Source organism: Lontra canadensis, unplaced genomic scaffold (genome assembly GCF_010015895.1).
Source record: "Lontra canadensis isolate GAN:19392208 unplaced genomic scaffold, GSC_riverotter_1.0 scaffold140, whole genome shotgun sequence".
NCBI classification, from domain to species: Eukaryota; Metazoa; Chordata; class Mammalia; order Carnivora; family Mustelidae; genus Lontra; species Lontra canadensis.
Genome location: NW_022631134.1, coordinates 2,094,880 through 2,122,705, shown reverse-complemented (window position 1 = coordinate 2,122,705; position 27,826 = coordinate 2,094,880).

Here is a 27,826-nt window from a genome sequence, read left to right as displayed (position 1 = left end):
CCTCCATAACAGTGGTAAACACTGTCCCAATCTCATTGCAAATCTTTTCTTAAAATTATCCTGTAAAGAAGATACAGTTGCCATTGCGATTTTGCAGGTGAGAAAACTAGCACAATGAAGTTAAAGCATCTTGCTTTAAGTCACAGTGGTGACTTGGGACTCAAACCTATTCATTCTGACTCTAAATCCAAGGCTTTTAACTATTATTTTAAATACTAATCTGACTAGATCAGAATTTATGGTTCTGATTGGGCTCTGTTTAATAGTGGGTGCTGTCACTGTCTCAGTATAGGTTAGAAATCTGTGAACTTGTAAGTGTGGCTCTTATTCTCTTGTAGCAGAAGTTAAAGGTTAGTCTATATGACAGAATGCTTGGTATATTCCACCTCCCCCTTCCCTCTCTTATATACATATGAAACTCTCATTGACTCAGTCTTGGCAGCTAGAACTTCCTCTTAGGAAGTCTTCCTCTTAGGTTTGAGAGGTTTAAGTCAAGCCCTGGATTACTAGATGGGTTTACATTTGGTATTAGGAACCAAGCCCAGTTATAAGTAAGATGTGTATTTGTTTCTTATGCTGTTATAACAAATTACTCCAAAGTTGGTAGTTTTAATCAATATGAATTTATTTTCAAATGGTTCTGGAGGTCAGAAGTACAAGGAAGTTTCACTAGGATGAAATCAAAGTGTTAGTGGGGCCATACTCCTTTGGAGGGCGCTGTTTTCTTCTTTTCCAGCTATTAGAAGCCACTTGTACCCTTTAGTTCATGGACTCTTTCTAAATACCCAAGTTCACTGTTTGTAGTTCTACTTTCCACACAATTATAGGATAAATTCAATGGGCTTTCTGACATTACATATGAAAGATTCCTTTTCCTATAATTATTACATATCCCTCATTACCTTCTGAGCCCTCCCCAAGAATGTCTTTAATGTCCAATTTTCTACCAACAGTGTTTTTATGAAGGTTTTTAGGTATTCTCTAAGATGATACAGATCTTTTTTATACCAGAGTCCTCATTTCCTTTGGAATTCTCACATCCATATTTCTTTTTTCTTTTCTTTTCTTTCTTTTTTTCTTTCTTTCTTTTTTTTTTTTTAAGATTTATTTACTTATTTGAGAGAGAGAGAGAGAATGCATGCAGGGCAGAGGGGAAGGAAGAGAGACAAGCAGACCCGTGCTTAGCATGGAGCCTGATGTGGGGCTCAATCCCAGGAGCCTGAGATCATGACCTGAGCCAAAACCAAGAGAGATGCTTAACTAATTAAGCCACCCAAGTGGTCCCACATCCACAATTCTAACTACTAACAGTCTGTTCAAAGCAATATAGATGTTTTCTATCATTCTGCTCAATATAGATGTTTTCTATCTTCTTCCAGCCTTGGCCTATTTCCTAATTCCAAAGCCATTTCCACTTGTTTGGTTATTTCTCTAGCAGGTACCAAAATCTGTATCAGTCATGGTTAAATCAGAAAAACAGAATCAGTAGTAGATATATTTTAAGAGATTTATTGCAAAAAATTGGCTTAAACATTTGTGGGGACTGGCTAAACAAGTCAAAAATCCATAGAGCAGGCTGTTAGGAAGGACGAGCTGGAACACGTGGGCACGGCTGAAGCTGGTTCCAGTGTTCGAATTTCTTCTCTGAGAAACCTCAGCTCTGCTCTCAAGACCTTTTAATTGATTAAATCGGGTTTACCCTGATTCGTTAGAACCCTCCCCCCTTGTTTAAGGCAAATGGAGTATGGGCTCTAATCACATCTAAAGATATCTTGATAGCAACTTAAGGATCAGTGGTGGAGATTATAGTGTAGCCAAACTGACACATAAAACTGACCATCACAGGATGGTACCTAAATTCCCGTTTGTTATCATCCCTTGTTGGCAATATGTCTTTTAGAGAACGAAGAAGAGGAATAAATGTCTGGACCAAAAGCAAGACGGGAACATTGCCTATGTCCCCTAATCTTGATATCATCAAAACCTCCACCATTAACACTAAGCAATATATTTAATGCAAATATCCTTAAAACAATTAGAAAACAACATAAAATAATGTATATTTAATGGTTATATCGTATGGAAAAGACTAAATGTCTCATGTGTGTTCTTAGGAAGTTAACTGTCAATTAAATTAAGAAGGAAGGGATTAATTGAGAAAGTAGAATCTGATATAACAGGGCTTGATTATAGGTAGAAGGAAGAACCTATGACATATCAATCAGGGGAATAGCTTGGAGATGGAAACAAGCAGGGTTTGTAGAAGAAACACTGAGAAGACTGTTCTCTCTCACCCTTATTTTCAGGACAGTTGAGACTGGCTGTGTATATTATGGGGAACATTGAAGCCTGTGCCTTGGAATTTATTTTTGAAGTAATATGTAAGAGAGAGTCATGATGAAAACATTCTGCAAGAAAGGTGAATCCAGCAGAGGTGGGCAAAATGGACATGAAAGGGCAGAGGTCTTATCATTGGATTGGCATGATGGGTCAGGGACCATGACAGATGGAGTGGGGGTAAGAATACAGAATAGGAGACAGATATGAATGGCATTTTGAAGCAAGATACAAAAGGCATTTGGTAGAGTAAAAATTGATGCCAAATATTTTGTATTGATTATATGTTGGGTTGGAATTCTATACTAGTATAATCAGGACTCCATAAATTCTGCTTAATCCATCCAAGTTTCCTGCTTCTGGGGCCACTAAGTAAGATACTAAAGTCACTAAGAAAGGAAGTAAGAGGAAGCAGAGTAAAACTATTATTAGCAGAGACTTCTGCTTGTAATTCCAGTACAAAATAGCAGTAAGCCAGGATGAACCACGTGGAAAACTTTGTAAGACACCAGCCATATATATATATATATATATCTTATATCCAAAGCAGGCCAACAGCTTTCTATATTTATTAAGTTCTGCCTGGATAGGAGGTCTTCCACCGATGGTGTGGAAAGACCAATTCAGAGTACACCCAGTGCCAGGGGAAAAGTGCTGCTGGCACGAATGAAAAGAATATATTCATAAAGGAGAGAAAGAAGGGTTGCACAGAGCATCTCTGAGCCCTCACCCTTTTGGCTGAGTTAACTAAAGGAAAAGGAATTGCAGCCTCAAAAGCAATAAATGTTATTCCATTTGAAGCTCCAGCCCTAGAAAATGTGGCAGACTCATCCTTGAATTTAACCAATCCTACTATTTTTTGATAGGTAGCATTCTTGCCTTCTTTCCTGGCTCATCCTAAGAGATAGGTCTAGGTATGCAATGAGAACCTTGCTTTCAAATATAGGAGCATCATTTTAAGGCTGGTTAATTGTCAAAATAGCGGCAACATTGACTGAGAAAAGGGATGGAGGAGGGAATTCTATTTGGAGTGAGAGGTTAGCATATTAGACAATGTCTATGCACATGATGACACAGCACACTCAAACTGAGTGATTTTTAAGTGAGTGGGAAGAGTTTAAACAACATGAGAACTATGAACAACTTCTTGCCCTGAAAGATCAGGAGAAAATAGTATAATCCAAGAAGGATGGCCAGCTATGTGGGGAGAGCAGGTGAAGAGAGCTATGGTTTTAGGCCATAGTCAACCTTGGTGACTCAACAGGCAGGGAGGGCACTGGGGGAATATGCATTCCATCCTTAATCTTCTCCTACCCTTGAATCTTTTATTGATATCCCCATTGACCACTGACATTAAAAAGCCTGTTCATGAAGGTCCCATAAGTTAGCCTATGTGGGCACAGAGAAAGGTAGAGGGAGATTCTGGAGGAGCAACCAGAGGTTTCTAACATAGATAGATCGTGAACTAAATGGCGAGTGAGCTAATAGTTGGAAATAGCTTATAAGAAGAGCAGGCTTGGTGATGGAGATTTGGGATACAACTTATGGAATGTTTAATCAGGAAGAAAAGAGAATTTTTACTAAGTATTTACTATGTACTGGGTACAGTGCTAGGCATTTTCATCTGTTGCCTCATTTATTCTTCACAATAATTCTGTTAAAGAAGAATTAACATTCTGAGAGATTTGCTAGTTCATGGGTCTCAAACTGGCAGCTCCAGGGCGGAGCTTCTGTGTTTTCTTTGGCCTGCATGATGCTTTAAAAGTCAGATGATTTCACATAGAAATGCAGGTTTCTGGCTTTTCTGTAATCAGAAGACCTGGCAGCAGGGAGCTTACATTCCTGCAAGCTAGAACTGTGTGGTAACTTTCCTCTTTAGAATGGACATGAACTTTGGCATATTCTCCACCACTCCCTATTTGGTGTTGTAATTTACAGATCAGTTGATTGAGATTATCTGTCAAGTATTTTAATTTGCAACTCTGATCTATGCCCTCTTATTTTATGGATGAATAAATTAAGTCATGGAGAAAGTGGATGACTTGTTCAAAATTTCACAGCTAGATAATGCCAAAGTTGACCCTAGAACTTGTTTTAGGCTCCTGCATCAAGCTATCCGTGAAATCTAAAACTTGATTACTATAAATTTTACGATAATCCAGGCAGTGTGGTGGTGGCTTAAAAACAAACAAATACATCATCAGAACAAAATAGAATCCAGAAATAAAACCACACATACAAGGTCAACTGATTTTCAACCAATGTGCCAAGGCAACTCAATGGAGAGAGGAAAATCTTTTCAACAAATGGTGCTTGAACAACTGGGTTAAACACATGGATAAAAGTAACACCTACCCCTACCTCTCACACAAATTAGTTCAAGATGGATCATGAAATATAAAAGCTAAAATTATAAAGCTTCTAGAAGAAAACATAGGAGCATGCCTTTATGACTTGGAAAAAAACAAAAATTTATTGGAGAGGGCACAAAATGCACCAGCCATAAAATAAGTATTTAAAAGAATCATTGCACTTCTTGTATGAGATAATGTAAAGGGGTCAGGAGTGCTTAGGAGGGGAATCTGAGAAAGTAGAGACATTGAAGAAGCAGCAGCAAGAGGTAAATAAAATATGTTGGCAGAAATACGGTAAGAGGTTAGGATATTCTGAATCTTTCCCAAGGCTCCAATAACAGCCTATTTAATTTGGGTCTATAAAGTTTATTTGGAAACTTACTAAAAGCCTCTTCTCTTAGGCTTCAGTAAACTAATGATTCAAATTACTGAAGCTATTTCTTTTTGAAATTTTGAACCCTCTCAGAGGCTTTGCTTAATTCTCTGTCTATGGCATGCTTTGAAGCTTAATGTTTTTCTCCCCACTCTTAGTCATATGAGGGTTTCTGGCCATGGTCATCAAACTCTGCTAAGGCAATAGCTCCACATAGCGTTGGTTTAAAACAATCCTGTGTTTATAATGCAGTGGAACCTGCACTCAGAAACACCCGTTGTCTTTTTTTCCTGATTGGATGAATTTGTGTGGTACAAAAAAGGGTGAGTACAAAGTTGAATGAGATTGTTTATCATTTTCCCATATCATTTGGATACCAGGTCTTTTCCGCTGCATAAGCAGATATTGAGTTTCCTAATGATGAAAGTTTCCTCTCTTCCCTCCTAAAATTATTAGGAGGGAAGTTAATTAGTGAATTATTATATTCTTTTATTTTTTTATAACTTATTATAATTTATTTTATTTATTATCAGTTATTAATTAGTGAATTATTGTATTCTTTTTTTTTAATTTTTTTATTTATTTGAGAGAAAGCATGTGAGGAGGGGGAAGGGCAGAAGGAGAAAGAGAGAGAGAGAATCCTCAAGCAGATTTTCTGCTGAGCAGGGAGCTCACTGTGGGGCTCAATCCCAGGATCCTGAGATCATGACCTGAGCTGAAATCAAGAGTTATCTGCTCAACCCACTAAACCACCCAGGTGCTCCATAATTATTGTATTCTTGATTCATTTGTGGCAGCCATTCATTTATCTCTATCATATAAGAAATTAAGAGTAGAGTTCTTCCAAATGAGCGAATGACCAAAAAAAAAAAAAAAAGACAAATACAGAAAACAAACTGGTGGTTGCCTGAAGGGAGGTAGGTGAGGGGATAGGTGAAATAAAGGGGATTAATAAATACAAACTTTGTTATAAAATAAATAAGTTCTGCAGATAAAAAGTACAGCATAGGGAATATAGTCAATAATATTGTAATAAGATTGTAGAGTGGCAGATGGTGACTACACTTATTGTGGTGAGCAATGAGTAATATATAGAATTGTCAAATCAACATGTTGTAAACCCGAAACTAAGATCACGTTGTCTGTTAATTATACTTCAATAAAAATCAATTTTAAAAAAGAGTAGAGCTCTTTTTGGATTATGATATTCTGCTTCTAAAAATATATATTAATGAAAACTTTTTAAAAACTTTATGTTCTCCTATTGCTTCCAAAATATACTAGTGTTTTTTGATAGAACAAACCTACCATTTCCACTTAATAAGCCATCTTCTGTTTTCTTAATATAGTCTCATCTTCTGATCCTAAATCTGCTCTCTCTACTCTTTAGATGTTATCATTTCTGTGTTTATTATGCCCTGAAGATTTTTTCCATGTCTTTTATGCTCTGAAAGTTAGTGAACATTTGAATTGGACAGCAAGATGATGACCACCATCTAATCTTCTTTTCAACTTCATTTCCTTTTTAAATTACTTTTTTGAAGATGGAAACTGACTTTAGTTTCTTGGAGAAACTGAATAGCTACATGGAGTTCAGCTCCTGGGGAAAAAGAATGTAGGAACACGGAATATAGCACACCTGACATATATGTGTTCCCCACAGAGCGTTGTGTACAGCTTACCTGGTATCTTCACAAAATGGCTCTAAGCTATATGGTCATGTAAAATATGTTTTCTGATGAACAACTGAGAATGTGAAAAATGAGCGATATGCTGCCAGCCTTTCCTCATTGTAGAACAGGTTGAAGAAAACATGAACTGAATAAGAAAGGACTCCAGATCTAGCACAGTAAGGTTCAAATGCTGCAACTTCCGGTGGGGTGAGGTTTTGTGTCTGTTGAGGCTTGGGTCTTCTATTTGAGCTCTCCTATAGAGCTACTATTACTGTTGTCATTTGAAATGACAGAACAACTTAGGATGTCAAGGAAAACGGAGGGAAGAACTTGTGAATTTACAAACCAAAGCAGACCAAACAGCAAATATAGCTGCTACCCACCCTCAAAATTTCTCCAGGTTCTATTCTCCCTCATCAAAATCTGATGCATTTTCCTAAGGCATTGTTTGGTGTTCCCTAGTTTTGATAAGGCGACACACTATTTTTTGGTAAGGTGATATTCTTTTTTAAATTATATCTTTTTAAAATATTAAGGTAATATCACAGACAATTTGGAAAACAGGCAATCAGTAATAAGCAAAAATTATTATCCATGAATTTGCAGTGGATTCCAGGCTCTGTAATACTGGTACTTTAAACAACATTTTGCCATTTTTGTCATAAGAACTGCTGTGAGGTTTGGTATTCTCCTTGTTTTGCAGATGGGGCAGAGAAAATCAAATAACATGAATAAGATCTGCCACTGGTCAAGTACAGCACTAGCATCAAAAACAAGTCTGTTGGACACTGAAGCACACATCCTTTCTGTTTTGCTGGGCTTCCTCATGGCTTGTTGGTCCAAGAGTAAGTGAAAGTTCTGTGCTTATGTACAAGTGAGGGACAGTTAGAGAATATGAAACTGACTTTCTGGGAATTACAGCAAAGATACTTTTAACTATTTCTGAGCAGGGAATACCATGATGGAAAGAAAGTTCTGGAAAGATGAATGTCCCATACCATTGTGCAAGATGGACTGGATGCAAGGACACTAGGCTGGGAGGCTATTGCTGTGATCCAGGTATGACTCCATAAGCATCTCAGCTATGTATTTTATTACCTTATACAGTCTTCACTTTCTCTTTAGAGGTCACTGCAGTTTTTACAAGGATAATATTGCTCTGAGACATACCATTTTGGATTTACTTTGGTTCCAGTGTTTGTTTGTTTGTTTGTTTTTTTTCCTTTTTTTCCCCTCCTGATATGTTCTTTGGCCTCGGGGTGGCTGCAAGTGAAATACGGTCTCTTAGCCACTCTTTTTTTTAATTCTCTGATCCCACTCATCCTTTAAGCCCATTTAGTTCACTAATTGGAACACAAGAGACTCCTTTTTAGCATAGGCTGAGCCCCTAGTTCTCAGCCTGATAAGCCCTTTGCAGTTGCAGTTGGAGATGGAGGTGTTTGGGGACTACTGAAGGATGTTATTTTCTATTCTGGCTGAGACCTGGTATCTCTCCTGCCTTGTAAATTGTAAAACACAGCTCAGTTTCTTTCACTGGGGGACTGGGTCCCAGGCAGCCTCTCTACCATCCCCAACCATTCTTCCTGGCCTTGCTGCATAGTATCAACCAGATGCCTCCGGGAGCTCAGGGCTGCAGCAGGGTGACAGCATCACCTCCTATTTCTCTCCTTCCCAGGCTCTAATTCAGGAGCCTCATTTACCTGCAGAGAATGGTGATTTGTCTGTCAGCTGGCAGCCTGAAGCTATGATTTTTCTGTCTGATTCTATCAGTGCTCATTATTTACTGTTCTGTTTAGCTGAGTATTATGTGGAAATTTTGAGATATTGCAGGGCATCAGCCAAATCTTAACATACCTAGGAGTTGCAGAATGCATACAGCTGTTTCCCAGCTTTGCATTGGTTAGAGCCCATAAGCCCAAATGCCTGCATCTCAGAGGAAACATGGATGTTAAGTGAAAGTGTCTTGTACATTTGGTAAAGTTGAAGGTCTACTCATGCTATGTCTCTTCTTTGATCTTCATACAGTTTCCTTTTTCTGTCACCATTAAGTACTGATGTTTTATTGAGGTAGAATCAGATATATTAAAGTAAGGATCAGGGCTATTTGAAGAAGAAAACAGTATCGCTTTGAAACGGATTTGGAAAAGCAAAGTGCAGCCTCTGTTGGTCACCCTGCCCTCCCCCAACCTGCACTTGGCATTTAAGAACTTATAAACCTCTAATTTTTGCAAGTAGTCTTCTTCTTCTTCATGGATTCTATATTTTCCCACATGAATGTCCTCTGGCATAATTATAGGGTCCACTGAAAGTATGGTATCAGGGCACGGTGCCCTAATTTATCAAATTCTAGAGACACTGAAAAAATTCTATACTTGCCAATTCCTTGTCCATTGCATCATAAACGAAGACAGTGAAGTTAGCTCCCTCTAGAGGTGTCCGCTTGCAAATGTTGTTGAGTCACTGGGTGAGCCGGGGATTGGAAGCTACTGGAATTGGAGCCACTGAAGGCAGAATCGTCATCTCTAACAACTTTGAGGAATCCCATGGTGGTATCTTATAGGCATGGGTTCAAAAAATGTATTAATAGTAGAAGGAGATGCAACATAGAAAGTAAAGTAAGACTGATATGCCCATTTCAACGCAAAAGGCAAAATTACCCCTCGTTCCCTGTCCAATTTTAGGAACTGGTTACCCTTCCAGTGTCAATGCCGCCATATGCAAAATATACCTCAAGCATAGGAATTAAGTAGGAGCTTTTGGAAAGCAGTTTTGTTAAGTCTTTAGGAAGATGGACTTTTACCCTTGGGTCTAGGGCTTAGTTATAGTATGTGCTTTTTCTACTGTGATGGTGTAGACGTAGAAAAGCAGACACAGGCCGATGAACACCTTAATACATAAAATGGTCCATCTTGGAAAAAGACACCTTGATTCCTTCATTTCTGAAAAAAGAGGTTCAATTCCCCAATATTACCGTTAAATCTTATCAAGCAATTACAACGACCATAAGTATCATTCACTGACTTGTGCTCCTTGCCAACCTCAGTCACAGTTCTAGGTCTATTTCTTTCCAAATATATGCTTCTGAGAGGACCAAATATAATGAAAATTTTAAGGGCAAGTAAAATTTTTGAAAGGAAAACAGTGAGGGTATGGCCCAAGCACATAAAAATGAACAAAGTAAGCAAGTGACTTAGCTTATGAGACATTTTCACTGTTTCTTCTTTTCACGAGCATGTGAGTAGGCCCTTGGGTCTTGATATCACAGTCATGTTGTCCTTGTGGAAGTTTCCCTTGTTAGTTACTCTGAAATATGAGTTGACTTCCTATCAGTAGAAGGGAATTCAGGAGGGTTTAGGTTATATATAGGTACTAGACTAGGCTCAGAGAGAATGAATTTCATGAATGATATGAAGTTCCTGTCATAAGCACAGGTCAGGGGTAGTGGAAGCTTAGATGCCAAGTGTTCACCACCTGAAAACATCTTGTCCCTCTTTGAAATGACCGGTAGTGCATGCTACATCTAGTTTCATATCCAGGCTTTTCATTCAGTCTGTTCTCTATACTTATTGGGAACTCCCCAGAGTAATTTTAACAGCTACCACCTATATAGTGCCTATTACATATTATTATGATCTAAGCACTTTATGTGCATTTACTCTTCACCACAACCCTATGAAATTAGTTTATTGCTTCTGTTTTAAAGGTGAGGAAACTGAAGCACAGGAAGTTTAAGAAAATTGTCTGAGGTCATACTTGCTTTGTGGCAGGCTCAGAATTTAAACCCAGGCAGTATGGATCTAGAGTTCCTGCATGTAACCACTACTCTGTATTATATCTCTAATTAGTGTAATAGTTATCTGATCTCTCCAAGGGAACTATCCCCTTACACACACCAACTTTAATAACTCTCTCTCTCTCTCTCTCTCCCCTCTTCTCCCCCTCCTCTTCTCTGTGTCCCTTTCCCTTCCTCTCTCCCTCTCTCCCTTCTTTCTTCCCTCCCTCCCTTTCGTTTTTAGAGAGAAGCAAAAAGATACATGCAAACTATAAGACATCTCAATAATTGATTTCATTTTTTCCTCTTAGACTTCCATTAACACTACTTTCTAAGGCTCATGTTGTTCTAATATTAAAGTGCATAATAATAAGTTTATAAATTATGTGAAAGCCAAAGAGGAAATTGTCTAAGAAGGATAGATACAGAATCCTGTGTAGAGAGAGGAGAGGAAAAGAGTAAAAGAGTCAATGCAAAGTAATTGGGTAAGTAGTAGAATATTTCTAGAATCAGAACATTTACATTATCAAATTAATTGAGCAGTCAAGTATTTTTGTCTACTATGTACCAGGCATAGAATTGAGCACTGGAAATAAAAAGGTGGTTAAGGCATAGTCTCTTTATCTAAGAGCTTTATGTTTATTACAAGAAAATAAATATTTGGAAACAAACTAAACTTTATAAGTTAGCCTCCTGGTCCTGGCTTCTCTCTGCCCCTGCCTACTCCTCCTTTGAGGAGTGACTATTTGATTTGGAACTCCATGTGTGTGGCTTAGCCCTTTCTAGGATCTTCTTGGTATCTGTCTGCCTGGAAGAAGCATATATTCTGGTCTGCTGTCTGGGATATGGATAGGTTGACTGGGGTAGATCCTGCCCCTGTAAATTAGGCATGTAGTGTCCCAGCTCTGTCTGCGACTAGCTGTATAAGGTGACTTCTTAGGTACAGGATTAATAAGAGCATTTTTGCCACACACATAAGCCATGTGTTCCAACCCAATTTTTAAATAGCAATGAAGCTAACATTTTAGTCTCCATCTGTACCCATATTCCTAACTTTCAATTATATTTGAACTCACAAAGGCCTATTTCTTGAACATCCTCAAGCCTGAACAGTTTACAAAATGCTCCTGGGATTTTAGTGAACCCAAACAATCCCTCAACTCCTCCATTATAAAAATGGGCTGAGGAGATTGATTCAGTCTTGGCCCAGCAATATCCTCATTGCCAGGGAGAAGTGAGTAATAGTTTATGATTCATAGACTGATTGGTAATCACTATCAGGATTACCAGAAATTCATCTGGAATGTTTTGCAAAACTTAAAAAAAAAAAAACCTTTTAGCATGTGTTTCACTGTTTTTAGTAGCTTGTCAACACCCTAGAAACTGAGGTTCTAGCTGACAAAACTCTGAGGGTGAGTGTGCAGTGAATTAGGGTAACATTGGCAAATTGTGGAGGTGGGAAGGGCTGATATAGTTCTTCTCACTGACCTGTCTTCTCATCGTAAGCTCATTTGTCATTCAAGAGACGTGTGGAGCATCATAACCACTGAAAAGTCTTCCGTGCTCCCTTGTTATTCCACAGCACCTTAAGATATAGTGTTGTGGCACAATATTCTGATTGTCTACATTACCGGAGCATAAACTCTAAAAAGGCAGGAACTGTGACATGTTCGCCTTTGTGTTGGTCCTCAACGTACAATTACAGAAAGGAAGGAATATGCTAATTTAGTTTGAAGCATCCTCAACCAGGATAGAAGCAGTTATCCAGAAGAGATAGGAGTAGAAGAAATAACCAGAACTTTGGAAAATAGATATCAAATGACAGAGGATAAAATGCATGGGTATGTGTGTGCAGTGGAATCAGAATCTAATTCATTTTCTTCACTAGTTCAAGAACTAGCCTTTGCATATTAAGTACAATGTTATAGAATGAGAAGACTGTGACTAGTATGAACAATTGAATTCCAGCAGCACTATTAGTAGAGATGAATCCAGATGACTAACTATACCAAACCAGAGCCTCCAAGAACACTAGGTATAGTTTTGGACATGGGTATATGGCTGTGGGATGTGAGAACTTAAAAAAGCTTTGGAGGATGGTATGAAAAAAGAAAAAAAAAACAAACCCAAGATGGAGTCATTTGCCTCTCAAGACAGCAAACCCAGATTTCATTATGATTTCAACCTATCCCAGGAATGTAGCCTTTTAAAAGTCAGCCTGAAATTTCCTGATCTGCACTAGTGGGGTCATCTGTGTAATTAAATGACAAACAAACAAACAAACAAACAATCCATGAAAAACCCTGACATTCCTTTCCCCTGCAAAATAAGATGTCCTGGCCTGAACAATTCATTTCTTTTGCCAATAACTTCCTTGCCCTACCGTCCTGCCTATAAAAACCTTCCATTTCGTACAACTCCTCAAAACAGCTCTGTAAGCTCATTCACAATTCTTGCTAGATGGGATGCTACCCAATTCATGAATCACTTAATAAAGCCAATTAGATCTTCAAATTTACCTGATTAAATTTTGTTTTTTAACAATAGATATCAGACCTGTAGAAAGGGATGAAAGACTCAGGCTTTCTTAGCATGAAGGAAATAGGAGTGGGTAGTAATTCAATAATGAGACTCTAAAATACATGAAAATTTATTCTGTGGGGCTGCAGAATCCACAATGTATATGTGGCTTGATATGTTACTCTACAAACACTTCTCAACATTTACCCTTGTGAGGGTTTAAGTAAAGTGTTTTCACATCTGTTTTGTAATACACATTATTGACTAAGTTAAAGAAGGGAATGGAAGCTTGTAGCATATAGAATTTGATTTTGCATGGAGCAGTTGAAATGACTGGTTGACTTAGTTGATTAGAAAGGACATAATTTAGCTCGGGTGCTGGACTTCTGTGACCCAGGCAGATAGTAAAAAAGCTTGATGAAGGTGGTAAGAAGGACTGTATGATTATGAGAACTTTAAAGAAAACATTGTCATCTAATGTGAAAACAGAAAAATAGGTGGAAAATGAAAAATTAAGAACAAGGAAAACAAAAAATTAACCCCCACCCAGAAGGTAGTATTATTAACACTCAAAAGACAACATGTTCTTAGAAACTAAAGTTCTTAATAGTCATCGGTGGCTGCTTATGATGTCATAGAAACCATAGGCTTATCAAACTTCACATCTTGAGAGTTATTTCCCCCAAACAGATCAATAATCTCAACAACTCCAAAATCTAATTATTAGGAAATTTTACTCCCTAATGGCCTTGAGCCATTACTGTTTCTTTGAGTGTATATTGTTGAGGCCTTTCTTCATCCTTCTCACAGCGATCTGTCATCACTGTCTCAGCCTATTCCCTAACAATGATCCACTTTTATTGACTGTGCAATATGTAGGCCTATGCTACGCCCTTGTGTTCATCAATCAGCTTGTTAGTCTTCATTTTGTGCTATTGTTAATGCATGTTATGGATTAGGAAAGTGAAGCTCAGAGAGGCCAAGAATTCATTCAAGGAGACAAAATTATCAAGGAGCTGAGCTGGATTCAAACCTAAATCTATTTGACTTAGGGTCTATATTTCTAAAACATCAAATTATACCACTCCCATGCTTGGCCCCTTGCCGGCACTTATCTGACCGCTCTCACCCTATCATGGCTAGATTCTGGAGTAAGCCAAAGAAGATGGACAGGCACCCATGCTGTCTGTAGCACTAAGTATCTAGGTAAGCATTATCAGAGTTTTTATGTCCTGGCAATCTATTGGCTGTAAAGCGACAACTTACTATGGTTTTAATTTTCCTTTCTCTGATTACTAGTGAAGCTGACCCATCTGGATATATGTGTTGGTCATTATTTGTGTTTCATGTGAAATGCCTCCTTTTATCTTTGGCCCACTTTTATTAGATGTTTTAAACTTTTTCCTTATTTATTTGTAGGACTTCTTCATTCATTCTGAATATGTGTTAGACAAAAGCTAAGCTGTTGATCCAAACTATTTTTCTTCCACAATGGACACACAGTAGGCTATTCCTATCCTCCTTAGATGAGGTTATGTGCTTGACTTTTGATGGATGGGATGTAAGAAGAAGCAAGGCACACCACTTGTCAGGCTGTCCCAGAAAAGCCTTTCCTGTGATCTGCTATTCTTTGTCTTCCACCATTTGCCAGTTAGGCACTGATGATAGGTAGATCTTAGAAGCCAAGTAGTGAACATAGCACACCCTTCTGCAGTCTGGGTGTACTCCCAAAGTACTGAGTTAAGGAAAACCTTCTCAAGCACAAACTAGAATTTCCATGAGTAAGAAATTAGCTGCTTTTATGTGATTCTACTTTGATTTCAAGATTTGCCAGTTAATCTTCATAGAAAATACTGACTTCTTCAAATTACATGAGGTACAAATATCCTGGATTGGAACATATGCCTATATGTATGGCAAAATGGTCTTATTAAATATTGAACTAAAAAAATCACTTTACCTACTCAGTCATGGACAGAGCTAGAAAAATATAGACCTAGTTCATAGGGACAGGACATAAAGCAAGGCATCTGTTCATGGCTCAGATTATGGATCAAAAATACAATTAACCCTTGATAAATGTAGGGGTTAGGGACCCCAACCCTCCACATAGTAGACAATCCATAAGTAACTTTTGGCTCCTCAAGAACTTAACTACTGATAGCCACTGTTGACCAGAAGCTGTAACATTAACATCAACAGTTAACTAAACACCTATTTTGTAAGTTATATGTATTGTATATTGCATTCTTATAATAAAATGAGCTAGATAAAAAATGTTAAGAAAATCATAAGGAAGTTAAAGTACATTTATATTACTGTACTGTATTTATTGAAAAAAATATCTGTGTATAAGTGTACTTTGCTGTTCAAACCCATTTTTTTCAAGGGTCAACCATGTGTGCTTTTTCCAGGCAGACAAATGCCAAGAAGATCCCAGAGCAGGGTAAGCCACACAAAATACAATTCCAAATGGAAAAGTCACTCCTCTTTCCAGGAGGAGAATGGGTAGAGAGAAGCCAGGACCAGGAGACTAATTCTGGTGGAGATATATCTTCTCCGAACATGAACTCTGGAATTGAAGATTCCCCTCCATGTGAAACATGGATCTTGAAGGTCTACTAGCTGCCATCATAAAGATTACACTTGACCAGGTAGCTATTGGGAATTTGACTTCCTCATTGTAAAGAGTCCTTGATTAACTCTTTATTATCCTTCATCCTCAGAGGGGAAGATAAATATTGTTGGACTACAATATAAGGCTGGGTGTTTGGAATATATAAGCAGAAGAGACATGAAAGATGGGAGAAAGTTCTGCTTAGCAAGCACTGTTAATGAGGTTAGTTACCTGAAAATACAAGATACTTTTATATTCATGAATATTTAGGAGAATCTGAGTCTATGTCATGACTTTAATTTAGTTGAGTTCTCCACCATTTTTTTTTCTAAGGTTATATAAAGCCTTTCAAGATCAATATAGTTGGGAAAGTAAAAATCTTTTTTTTTTTTTTTTTTTGACCCAGAGCACTATTAAACTAAGGTCATTAATGACAATGGTAGTTAGGAGTATGATCTTTGAAGTCACACACAACTGGATTCAGATTTGAATTTTCTCACTTACTATTTGTGAGACCTTGGAAAAGTTACTTTCTTTCAGCCTCTGGTTCCATATCTGTAAAATGAGAGTGACATGATACATACATTATACAATTATTTCAAGACTGAAATGAAGTTTGAGAAGTACAGTACACTTAGCACAATATCTGGACATGGTAGGGACTTAATAAGTGGTGGTCATTATTACTTTCACTCACAGGTCAGCTCAAATGAGATAATATATGTGAAAAATACTTTGTGAATGAAAGCAGTCTGGCTCTATGCTCTTGGAACAGTTTTACCTGACTCTATAAAAGTACTTTTCACTCGTTTACATTATAGTTATTGGATTGGCCTTGACTTCTCACCCAGTGGGCCTGGGACTCTGATGCCAACTGTTGTTCAAGGGCAGGGATCAGGTCTAAGTGGGATTCCGCTATGTTTCAGGGCCCATGAGGACCATTAAGGACGTTTAGGAGATAGTAGGAGAGAGGGAAAAAAATAGACACTAGAACTAATGAGACCATATAATGGATTACATTCTAGAATGAGCTGGTGTTGACTTTGGAAGCCAACAAGAGCATATAAAGATTTTTGAGCCATCAATACAAAGAGCTTGGATCCCTAATTTTGGGCATGAACAGAAAGGGAACTCTACTACACACCTTTGTCTACTTGTTTCCCTCTAACACCACCCATTCAAATATAGATGTCCAGTGTCCAGCCAGGACCTGATTTGGGGCCATCATGGTAAATATTATTCTTTACTCTATACCTAGCATCTATTCTAGTACCAAGAAAATTGTGAGTCAATAGTACATGCTAATTCAGTACATTAATTTAAACATGTAAGAGGTTATGTGTGCACTTTGGTTAGACCTCTTGTTTCTTAGATATTCCCAGGGGAACCCTGAATTGTAAGAGCAGATATAACAGAGAAAAACAAAGGACCGTAAGGATTTGTCACTTCCACCATCAAAATAACAAAGAGATGCATGACATGGTGAGAAAAAGAGCTATTCTAAAATAGAATTGGCTCTCATACAAGAGAATGAACTGTGGACAGGGTGGAAGGGAGGTGAAGGTAGGGTGAGCATCAGGCAGAAGCTGAATGACTGCCTGAGGGCAATGGAATACAGGGATGCCTGCACTGAACCAGAGTTGGACCATATCATCGTCCCCACCCCTGGCTAAAGCAGAACTACCTGTTGATGGGATTTAAAAAAATTCATTTCTGTGCTTTCTATTCAGAAATTTTGATTTAGTATATTTGAATTGCAACTAGGCATCTCTAAATTTTAATTAACATACAATAAAAGCACCCATTAACGTGTAAATGTTGATGAGTTGATGTATATGCATCCATATAATCAAGATAGAACATTTATATAACCCCAAAAATCTCTCTTAGATTCTTTGTGGTCAGTGGTTCCCTTCTCAGTTCTAGGCTTCCAGTGATCTGATTTTTGTCTCCATAAATGAGTTTGCCTGATCTAGATTTGATATGTGGCATCTATAGCATGAATTCTTCTGTGTCTAGCTTCTTTCCTTCAGCACAGTGTTTTTCAGGTTCATTCATATTTCCAGGTGTGTCAGTACTTTGTTCTTTTTATTGTTGTGCAACATTCTGTTGTATAGGCATTCCACAATTTATTTATGCATTCACTCATTGATAGGTATATGGGTTGTTTTTAATTTTGCCCATTATGAATAAAATTGCTATTAGCGTTTCTTTGCAAGTTTTTGTGTGGACATTTTTATTTCATTTGGTGAAAACCTAGGAGTAGAATTATTGCCTTTTATGGTAATATCTACATAACTATGAAAACTGTCAGATTGTTTTCCAAAGTAGTTGTACCACTTACAATCCTTGCCAACGATATGTGGCAATTACAGTTGTTCTACATTCTTGCCAATACACGGCCTTGTCAGTCTTTCTAATTATATGATTTAATTAAGTATGTAGTAGAATCTTATGTGGTTTTAATTTTTGTTTTTCTTGTGATTATATTGAACATCTTTTTGTGTGCCTATTAACCATTTGCATATCCTTTTTTCTGCTGTTTCTGTTCAATCTTTTGCCCATATTCTATTGAGTTGTCTTCTAGTTAAGTTTTAAAAGTTCTATATGTATTCCAGATACAAATTCTTTGTCAGATGTAGGTATTATAAAATTTTATCCCTGTCAGTGTCTTGCCTTTTAGATTTTCTTAAAAGTGTTTATTATAATGGTTGAATCAAAGCCTCCTGAAATTCATATGTTGAAGCTAACTCCTAGTACCTCAGAATGTGACAGTAGTTAGAGATACTGTCTTTAAAGACATGATCAAGTTAAGATGAAAAGGGGTGGATCCTATTCCAATCTGACAGTTGTCCTTATAAAAAGAGGAAATTTGGATATGCAAGGAGACACCAGGAATACATGGGTATAAAGGGAAGACCATGTAAGGACACAGCCAGAAGGCAAGCCAAGGAGAGGTCTCAGAAGAAATCAAACCTGTTGACACCTTGATCTTGGTCTTCTAGACTCCAGAACTTTGAGAAAGAAATTTCTGTTGTTTAAGCCACCCAGTCTTTTGGTATAATATCTTGTTTTGGCTGTCCTAGCAAACTAATATAGTATCTTTCCAGGAATAAATGTTTTCAGTTTTGTAGTCCAATTTATTGTTTTATATTTTATGGCTTGTGTTTATTGTGCCCTATCTGAGAAATCTTTTTTTAACTCAAATTTGTAAAGATTTTCTCTTATGCTATTTTCTAAAAGTTTATAGTTTTAGCTGCTACCTTTTAGGTTCATAATTTATTGAGAATTAATTTTTATATATGTTGTGAAAAAAAAATTGGAGTTTATTTTCTGTTTCAGGTAGATATCCAATTGTTCTAGCACCATTTGTTGTGAAGACTACCTTTTCCCTGTTTGGTTAGTTTGGAAATCAATTGACCGTACATAGGTAGGTCAGTTTCTTGGCTCTTTGTTCTGTTGCACTGGTCTGTAACCAAGGATGACTTTTTTATTAACCTCCATAAGTGATTCTAAAACACAGCCAAATTTTGTAATCTCTAGAATGGAAGATCTAAGGAACCTAAGTCTTAATTTTATGAGAGCTCACTCAACAAGTACCTGCCTCTGAGTCAGTCCTAAAAAGTCAGGAACTGATAAAATAGATGATCTTCAAGAATCTTAAAGTATTTGTCTTCTCACTTGGCACTTGAAGTCACCCTGAGTTCAAAGCAGGTATTGATTAAAAGTGATTCTCATGTTAAGAAATATTGTCTAGTTGGTGAATATCAAATTGGGAGCAATCGTTCTTAGAAGCATTGTTAAATCATTAGCATTCATTCATAAGCATCTGTTAAGTTGTGTTGTATCGATACAAGCTAAAATGGATATTACTTAGATGCAAAAAAATTTCTTCCATTTGATATAAGAGAAGGAGCAAAAGAAGTCCTGGGGATAGAGGCAGATGGACAGAGAAAGTAGGAGAAAGCCCAGCTCAAGTTTACCACAGACTGTATTTTTTAATAGATACAGTGTCCATAATATGCTGAATAGTATCCAACACATATTTGATGCTGGCTGGTTAAATGAATGTGTTAAGGAAACAGAAGAAAAGGGTTTAGAATATGTATAACAGAATCAGAGTAATGAGGTATCCAGTCAATAACACAAATATCTAGGGGTGCCTGGGTGGCTCAGTGGGTTAAGCCTCTGCCTTCGGCTCAGGTCATGATTTCGGGGTCCTGGGATGGAGCCCCGCATCAGGCTCTCTGCTCAGCAGGGAGCCCTCTACCCCCCTCCCCCGCCCACCTGCCTCTCTGCCTACTTGTGATCTCTGTCAAATAAATAAATAAAATCTTTTAAAAAAACCCACAAATATCCAGAGAGTAGCAATTTAATAATGTAGTTAAGAGCAGAATCATTGGAGTCAGAAGATTCTAGGTTCAAATCCTGACTACTTACCAATGGTGACCTTGAAAAAGGTATTTAATTTCTCTAAGCATTAGTTTCTTCTGTGAACATTGGGATAATGGGTATTTTTTTTATTGTTGTGAATACTAAGTGAGCAAAGATTTATTTATTGTTTCTCTTTGTAGCTATAAATTCTACTCCTTAAGGGAAAGGACTGTGTTCATGACCTTATTTTAGAGCATAGAAAAATGCTAGACACTTACTTTGTAAATATTTGGTAAATGAGTGACAACACATGAAATACTTAATACTGTGTTTTGTATGTAATAAGCCCATAGTTAATAATAGCCCATGGTTATTTTTATTTTCATTCCATTGCAGGAAGGACAATATTACAGTCAGCTAATTCCCCATTGATGACAGCAATAAACAATCCAATTAGATCTGTTGTAGTTAGTGTAGGTACAGTTCTATTATAAAAATAAACAATCCAATTAGATCTGTTGTAGTTAGTGTAGGTACAGTTCATGAATGGTCCACCTCTTGATGGATATTCATAGGGTCACCAGCTGTAACTGTGTCATATGCAATTTTCATGCTGATATTTGAAATGGTCAATTATTGGTTCAAATGACATTTCTTTCAACAGGACACATTTCCATGGATGGCTGAGCACTGATGAATGCATTCCAAATAGAATTAGCACCACATCTTGGTTGTCTCCATTATGAAATGTGCACGAAAAAAGACATCAAAATCTCTTCCCTAATGTATGTATGGCTCTATTTTCCACAGTCATTAACAAAATTTAGAGCAAACAGCCCATTCTAAAAGGCTAAGTGGAAAGAAGTCTGCTTGTGAATAATAGTCAGTGGATTCTGAAGCCTCAAGTGCTTGGACAATCTTGGTTCTCATTTGTTATTAGGTATTAGCCATTAAATAATCAGATCAGAACTAGAGTTCAGAGGCTTTGTAAATTCATGTGACTCTTACCTAAAGGCACAAAACAGAGACAGTGTGAGTGTTTTTCTTTGATAAGGCAGCACAAACATATTTTCAGAGAAATCAAAATAGTGGCATTCTATTCACCTTTTTTAAGTTAAATATTTGAGGATCAGCAATGCCAAGAAGGCCACCTGTTAAACTCCATTGCTCTAGCAATTTATGGGATAGTATTTGCTGACGCATACAATGTTTTTGAAAGAATGGGCCTGTTTCACCGGTTAAGTGGGGTTGGGTAAAAGAGACCTTGAACACTGGTTGAATAGACCCAAAAGCTGTGATTTGAGGGCCGGCGGAAGAGCTTGTTAAAAATCGCAACCTGTTCTCTTCCTTTTCCCGTAGCTATTCTTCTCAGTTTGACTCAAGCACCAGAAATGCCTACCTTTATGTACACCTTGAGCTCAAGCTATTGAAATCTCTTACTGAAATACAAATATATTATCTTAAAGAAGTTGGTATTTTAAAAATCACTACTTAATTCTTCAATCACTGATAACCAATTTGGTGCTGTTGGTTAAGTGGCTGACTCTTGGTTTCCGCTCAGGTTGTGATCTCAGGGTCCTGAGATTGAGCCCCATGTAGGGCTCTGCGCTTAGTGCACAATCTACTTGAGACTCTTTCCCTCTCTTGCTCTGCCCCCTTCCCTTTGCTCACTCAAGTGCTCTCTTTCTCTCTCAAATAAATAAATAAATAAAATCTTAAAAAAATAAAGGCTAGGCTTTAGAATCAGAAAGATGATCTGAGTTCATATCCTATTTTGCTGCTTTCAAACTGGGCACATTATCAAGAGATTCATACTTTGTACTGACAAAAATTCTGAAATTGAGCTATTTTTTAAGTGTAATATTTATTTATTTTGTTATTATGTTAAATTAGCCAGCATATAGTAGTACATTATTGGTTTTTGATGCAGTGTTCACTGATTCATTAGTTGCATATAACACCTGGTGCTCATCACCACACATGCCCTCCTTGATATCCATCATCCAGTTACCCCATTCCCCCAATCCCCTCCCTTCTGTAACCTTCAGTTTTGTTCCTGGAATCCAGAATCTCTCATGGCTTTTCTCTCTCTCTGATTTCTTCCCATTCAGTTTTCCCTCCCTTCCCCTGTGGTCCCGCATGCTATCCTTTATGTTCCACATATGAGTGAAACCATATGATAATGGTCTTTCTCTTCTTGACTTACTTCACTGAGCATGATCCCCTCCAGTTCCATCCATGTCAATGCAAATGCTGTGTATTCATCCTTTCTGATGGCTGAGTAATATTCCATTGCATATATGGACTACATCTTCTTTATCCATCTATTGAAAAGCATCTTGGCTGCTTCCACAGCTTGGCTATTGTGTACATTTCTGCTATAAACATAGGAGTGCATGTGCCCCTTCTTTTCATTATGTCTGTATTTTGGGGTAAATACCTAGTAGTACAATTGCTGTGTCATAGAGTAACTCTATTTTTAATGTCTTGAGGAAACTTCATACTGTTTTCCAGAATGGCTATACCAGCTTGCATTCCCACCAACCATGTAAGAGGGTTCCCCTGTCTCAACAAGTATTGGCAAGGATGTGAAATTGAGCTATTCTTGATAAGAGAAAAATTAAGTCTTTACTGAACAACCAAAGTTCCTTTTGATTACTGATTCCAAAAACTGTTCATGCTTCATACCAGGGAATATTTGTGAGTCTTAAAAAATATGAAATGTTAACTTTCATAGCCTCTTAAAGGATTGGCTTCATGAACTTGTGTTTTCATGTTATACTCTTGGTTTTTGTAGAATGCTACATCCTAAAGCTAGCTGTTAAATTAGCTTGGGAAAATGCTATCGGCCATGTCCCCTCCTGTTTCCTGTAAGACGAATTCACAGAAAAAAAAAAGTCATTTAAAATCCAGCATAAGTCATGCTTTGTTACTTCTAAGGAAGAGGTATGTTTACTTTTTCCTAATACTGAAAAATACATATTTACTTTTGTCTTTCATTTAGCTGCCACAGAGACAAAGTCAATATCAATTCTATCTATTGCATATGTCCTTTATGACTAACATATTTGTGTTCCTTACTTGGTCTTAACAATTCTCCTCTTATATTTTTATTGTTGACATGAATCCAACTATTTCTAATTCATAATTATTGTATTTTTTGAATTGTATTTATAAGCTGCCTTTAATAACAAATATAGTAAATGAATTATATCCCATCCTGTTCATTACAATAAAAAAAAAGAAAGAAATCTTTTAACACTTAAAGGAAATGGTAGACCAGGCTGTCAATCAAGGTGTAGTCGTTATCTATTGCTGTGTAACAAACCACTACAAAATGTAGTAGCTTAAATAATAATGATAATATTCATAATCATAATCATTATATTGCTCATGTATCTGTGCATTAACCAAGCAGTTTTGCAGTGAGCTGGTGGATCAACTATTTAATAGTCTGTGACCTCCCTCATGTGACTGGTAAATGTCAGGTTGGTTGGCCTAGTAGACCTCAGATGGGTGACTTGTCTGTTTACTTGATCTCTTATCCTCCAGAAGAGTAGCTTGTGCTTCTTTAAGAGGATGTCTCAGGGCAGCAAGAGAGAATAAGTGACCTTGAGCGAGGATTTTTCTTGTCTCTATGTCACATTTGCTGATGTCTCTTTAAGCACAGCAAATTACACAGTCACTGCCACTATTAAGGAGTGGAGAAATAGATTCCACTTCTTTATGGAGGGAATGGTAACATCACCTGCAAAGGGGTATGGATACAGAGATGAAAATAATTTGTGGCTAACTGCAATCTACCACATAAAGTCAAGATAAACTGAAGACAATAGGTCTTCAATGAAAGACATATGGGATTGTTTCCATATCTTGGCTATTGTAAATAATGCTGCACTACACATAGGGGTGAATATGTCTTTTCAAATTAGTATTTTTGTTTTCTTTGGGTAGATACCAAGTAGTGGAATTACTGGATCATATGGTAATTCTATTTTTAAATTTGAGGAACTTCCATACTCTTTCTCATAATGGCTGCACCAATTTGCATCTCCAGCAATAACACACAAGTTTCCCCTCTTCTCTGCATCTTCACCAAAACTTGTTATTCCTTGTTTTTTTTTTTTTCTCTTTTTTATTTTAATCATTCTGACAGGTATAAAGTGATATCTCATATGGTTTTAATTTGCATTTCCCTAATGAATAGTGATGTTGAGCATCTTTTCATGTGTCTTTTGGCCATCTGATAAAGAAAATGTGGTACACACACAATGTAATTGTAAGGACCTATTTAGCCAGAGGCTTCCATCCAGGTTAAACAAAAACCTTGTTGTTTAACCCTTAAACTGTCCCTGCTACCCTTCCCCCAGGGGACTTACTTAAAAACAAGTCCCAGAAACCAGCCCCAGGTAATAAAGCCCAGATACAAGGATGGGTCAGGCCAGGTGGAGACATCCGATCAGTGGGGGGTTGCATACTGTCTCCCTAGCTACCAAGGAGTATGGGCCCGCCCTTTGGGAGCCTTTTGGGCGCCAGTTCTAACCAAGGTGTAGGCTAGGTCAAATGTCTACTATAGGGTAAATTGTAATTCAATTGGTCACCTAGCATCACTGTGCAGCTTTCTCTGTGTGTTACAGTTTCACTGGCCACCTGTCCATGGCCAGGCCCAACCACATGGCCTTTGCCCTTAAAAACTAGTCTGTGAAACAGAGAAAGGTCGCCCTTTCTTATAAGAGGTGTGGCCCGGAACGTTTGGTTTGATTCTTGATGCTTGGCACAAAATAATAAGCTTTGCTTGACCTTCACTTTGTATCAGTCTCGCTCCTTTAATCACGGACCCATTATTGGGGGACCTAACAGTAATATTACTTGGCCATGAAAAAGAACAAAATGTTGCCATTTGCAGCAACATGATTAAACCTAGAAGCTATAATGTTAAATGAAATAAGTCAGTCAGAAAAAGATAAATACCATACGATTCCATTCATATGTAGAATTTAAGAAACAAAAATGAACAAAGAGAAGAAGAGACAAGGACGCAGATGCTTAAACAGAGAACAAGCTGGTAGTTGCTAGAGGGGAGGTGGGTGGGTGGATGAGTGAAATAGATAAAGGGGATTTAGAATACCCTCATCATCATGAGCCCTGAGAAATGTACAGAATTGTTGAATCATTGTACTATACACCTGAAACTAATATAACACTGTATGTTAATTGTACTTGAACTAAAAAAATAAATACATAAAAAAGAAAAACAGAAAAGGAAGATATGGGAATCAATTATCAGTGTTCATTGAGCCCTTACCATGTACAAGCTATTTGTATTTGTAGAGCACTAGGTTTAGGGGAGAGAGACTGTTTCAACTCAGAATGTGAGTCGGTGACAGAGGATTTTCCATGAGATCGTCTGGGCAGGATTCCATGTATCTCCTTTATAAATGCATGAACTCCAGTTCTCCCTTCTCTGTCTCAACATTGGTCTTGGCCTCTGGGCAACTGAGATAGTAGAAGGTAAAATAGTTGGAGTAACAGGCTGTGAAGTTCTCAGGCTACTACAGAGAAGAATATTGATTTTAGGAGGTTGCAGCTGATGAGGGAGCAGGAGGCTGGCTGAAGACAAAGCAAAACCTGGCACCTTGCACCCCCTCTCCATCCGCTCCCCCTCAGTCATATGTGTAGTATTCCTCAGGCAGTCCTGACTGCCATAAATGATAAACCAATAGTTAACTTGCAGAGATCACAATCCTGCAAGACAGGAGTCTCTCTTGGTTTACAAATGTCCTAAATCTCACTAACAAAGATGATTGATAGCGGGATTACGACCTCCCACCAAAAAATCTCCCAACTATCTTGATGTTAATGGCTGGCCTAAAGACAACAACATTGATCAAGCCGCAAGAGCAAGGCTTCCTGTAGGCCTCCGATATCCTGGCACCTTGTAGGCCCTCTTTAGCATATGAAAACTCCGTTCAAACCTTCCTTCCCCTCACCTTCTCCCAACCGCAGGGTACAGAACCTGCCATCCCTCACAACCCGGGGCAGCTGCATCTCCGCCTGCCCACGGGTCCTGTCCCCGTGCTTTAATAAACCACCTTTTTGCACCAGAGACATCTTAAGAATTCTTTCTTAGCCGTCGGCTCCGAACCTTACCCCACCGAATCTGACCTAGGTTCTGGGACTTCATCACAGCTGTGGTTTTGCTTTGTGTATGATTGGGGAATCTGCCAATGCAGGAATGTGGGAAATTAAAATTCACCACGGACAGTTTATGGTCGTATCCCCCTTTGTGCATTAAGGATCAAGGAATTAATAGGATCTCAGAATTGGAAAAGGTGTCAAACGTCATAGAGTCATATCCTGTTTGCTGCCCTTGAGTACTTGTTTCTTCAGGTAAACAACATGCCCCTCGTTGGGTTCTCAGTTCTGTTTGTCCCTGACTTTGAACCAGCATGTACCAATGCTTCCAGGCCATTTCTGGGGCTCTCACCCTCATTTAATGGGATGGGCCTGGGGGCTCTGCTGATCAAGTCTTAGTGAATGGGGAAGAAAGTTAGTGCGGGAAGGATAACCTTTTATTTGACTACTCAGTCAGGGAGAACTTTAAGTTCTGATCCAACAGTTATTGAATGCTTTCTCTGTGCCAGACTCTATGCCAGATGATTCCACATATCTTTTGATTTAATCCTAATGGCTCTCTGGCCAAGATCAAGTGGAAATTACAGAGACTAAGCTTGTCACTCTTAGATTGCTATGCAAGGGGGAAAAATACATTAAAAAATCAGTTGCGCCTAACACTTCATATTTTAAAACAAAAATACAACCTTTTTCTCTTCAGACACTTTGGATTCCTTCTTTTGGGGGTGGAGTGGCGAGGTCTTTGCATTCTATCATAGAGTGAAAAAGGGATATAAACTGGGTACAAACGGCGGTAATAGTGAATTGGGCTTTTTAAAGCTGTATTCAGTGTGCATGAACAATCTAAACTAGGCTCTTCATTCAGACACAGGAACCTTGTTGGATGAATATTCAAAATTCATTGATGAGTTCCATACCCTCTTTTCAAAGATCAGTGCCAAGTCCTTCCCTTAATTATACTCTGAACAAAATAAGATATGTAGAAGAAGAAAATGTATTTTGAATTTCTATTTGCTCTCATCCCTTCTTCTAATTACACAAAGCATCTTTTGTATGGGAAATGCAGAGACAATTTTTTGCTTGAGAATGAGGGCAGGCTTCTTTTGCAAGTCAATGGCACAGTCGTTATGTTGTTAGTTAGAGACAAAATGACACTATGTAGCAAAGCACTTTGTTACTCCCTGCCTGAGAAGTTTCAAGTTTCAGATCAGCTTCAAAAATTTAAATAGGGAGTTGTGTTCATTTTTGTGGATTCCATGAGTTTCAGAATGAGAGAGGTGTAAGATGCCAAAGATGGGGATTCATGTGGGCCAGAAAATAGAAGAGACCTTGTAGGTTCTAAGAAGTAGAAGAAAGTTTTCTCAAGAGAAGTCATCCAATAACCCATTCACCAGTGGATGGAGTAAAAAAGAATTAAAAAATTAAAAAAAAATGGATCCTGTAGCCATCCATTACTGCTCTGGTAGTGGATGCTCTTAAACACCAGACCAAATTTCTGAGAGTGGTAAGCAAGGAGATAAGCACTCATGAACAGAATATTAGAGAATCTTGATTAGAACACCTACTGCAAGGAAGAAAGAGTTAGAAAATAATGAAAATGGCCTGAAACAGAAAACCACAGGGCAAGAATATAAAGAGATTCTTGAGAAGTGTAAGGAATATGAAAGAGTT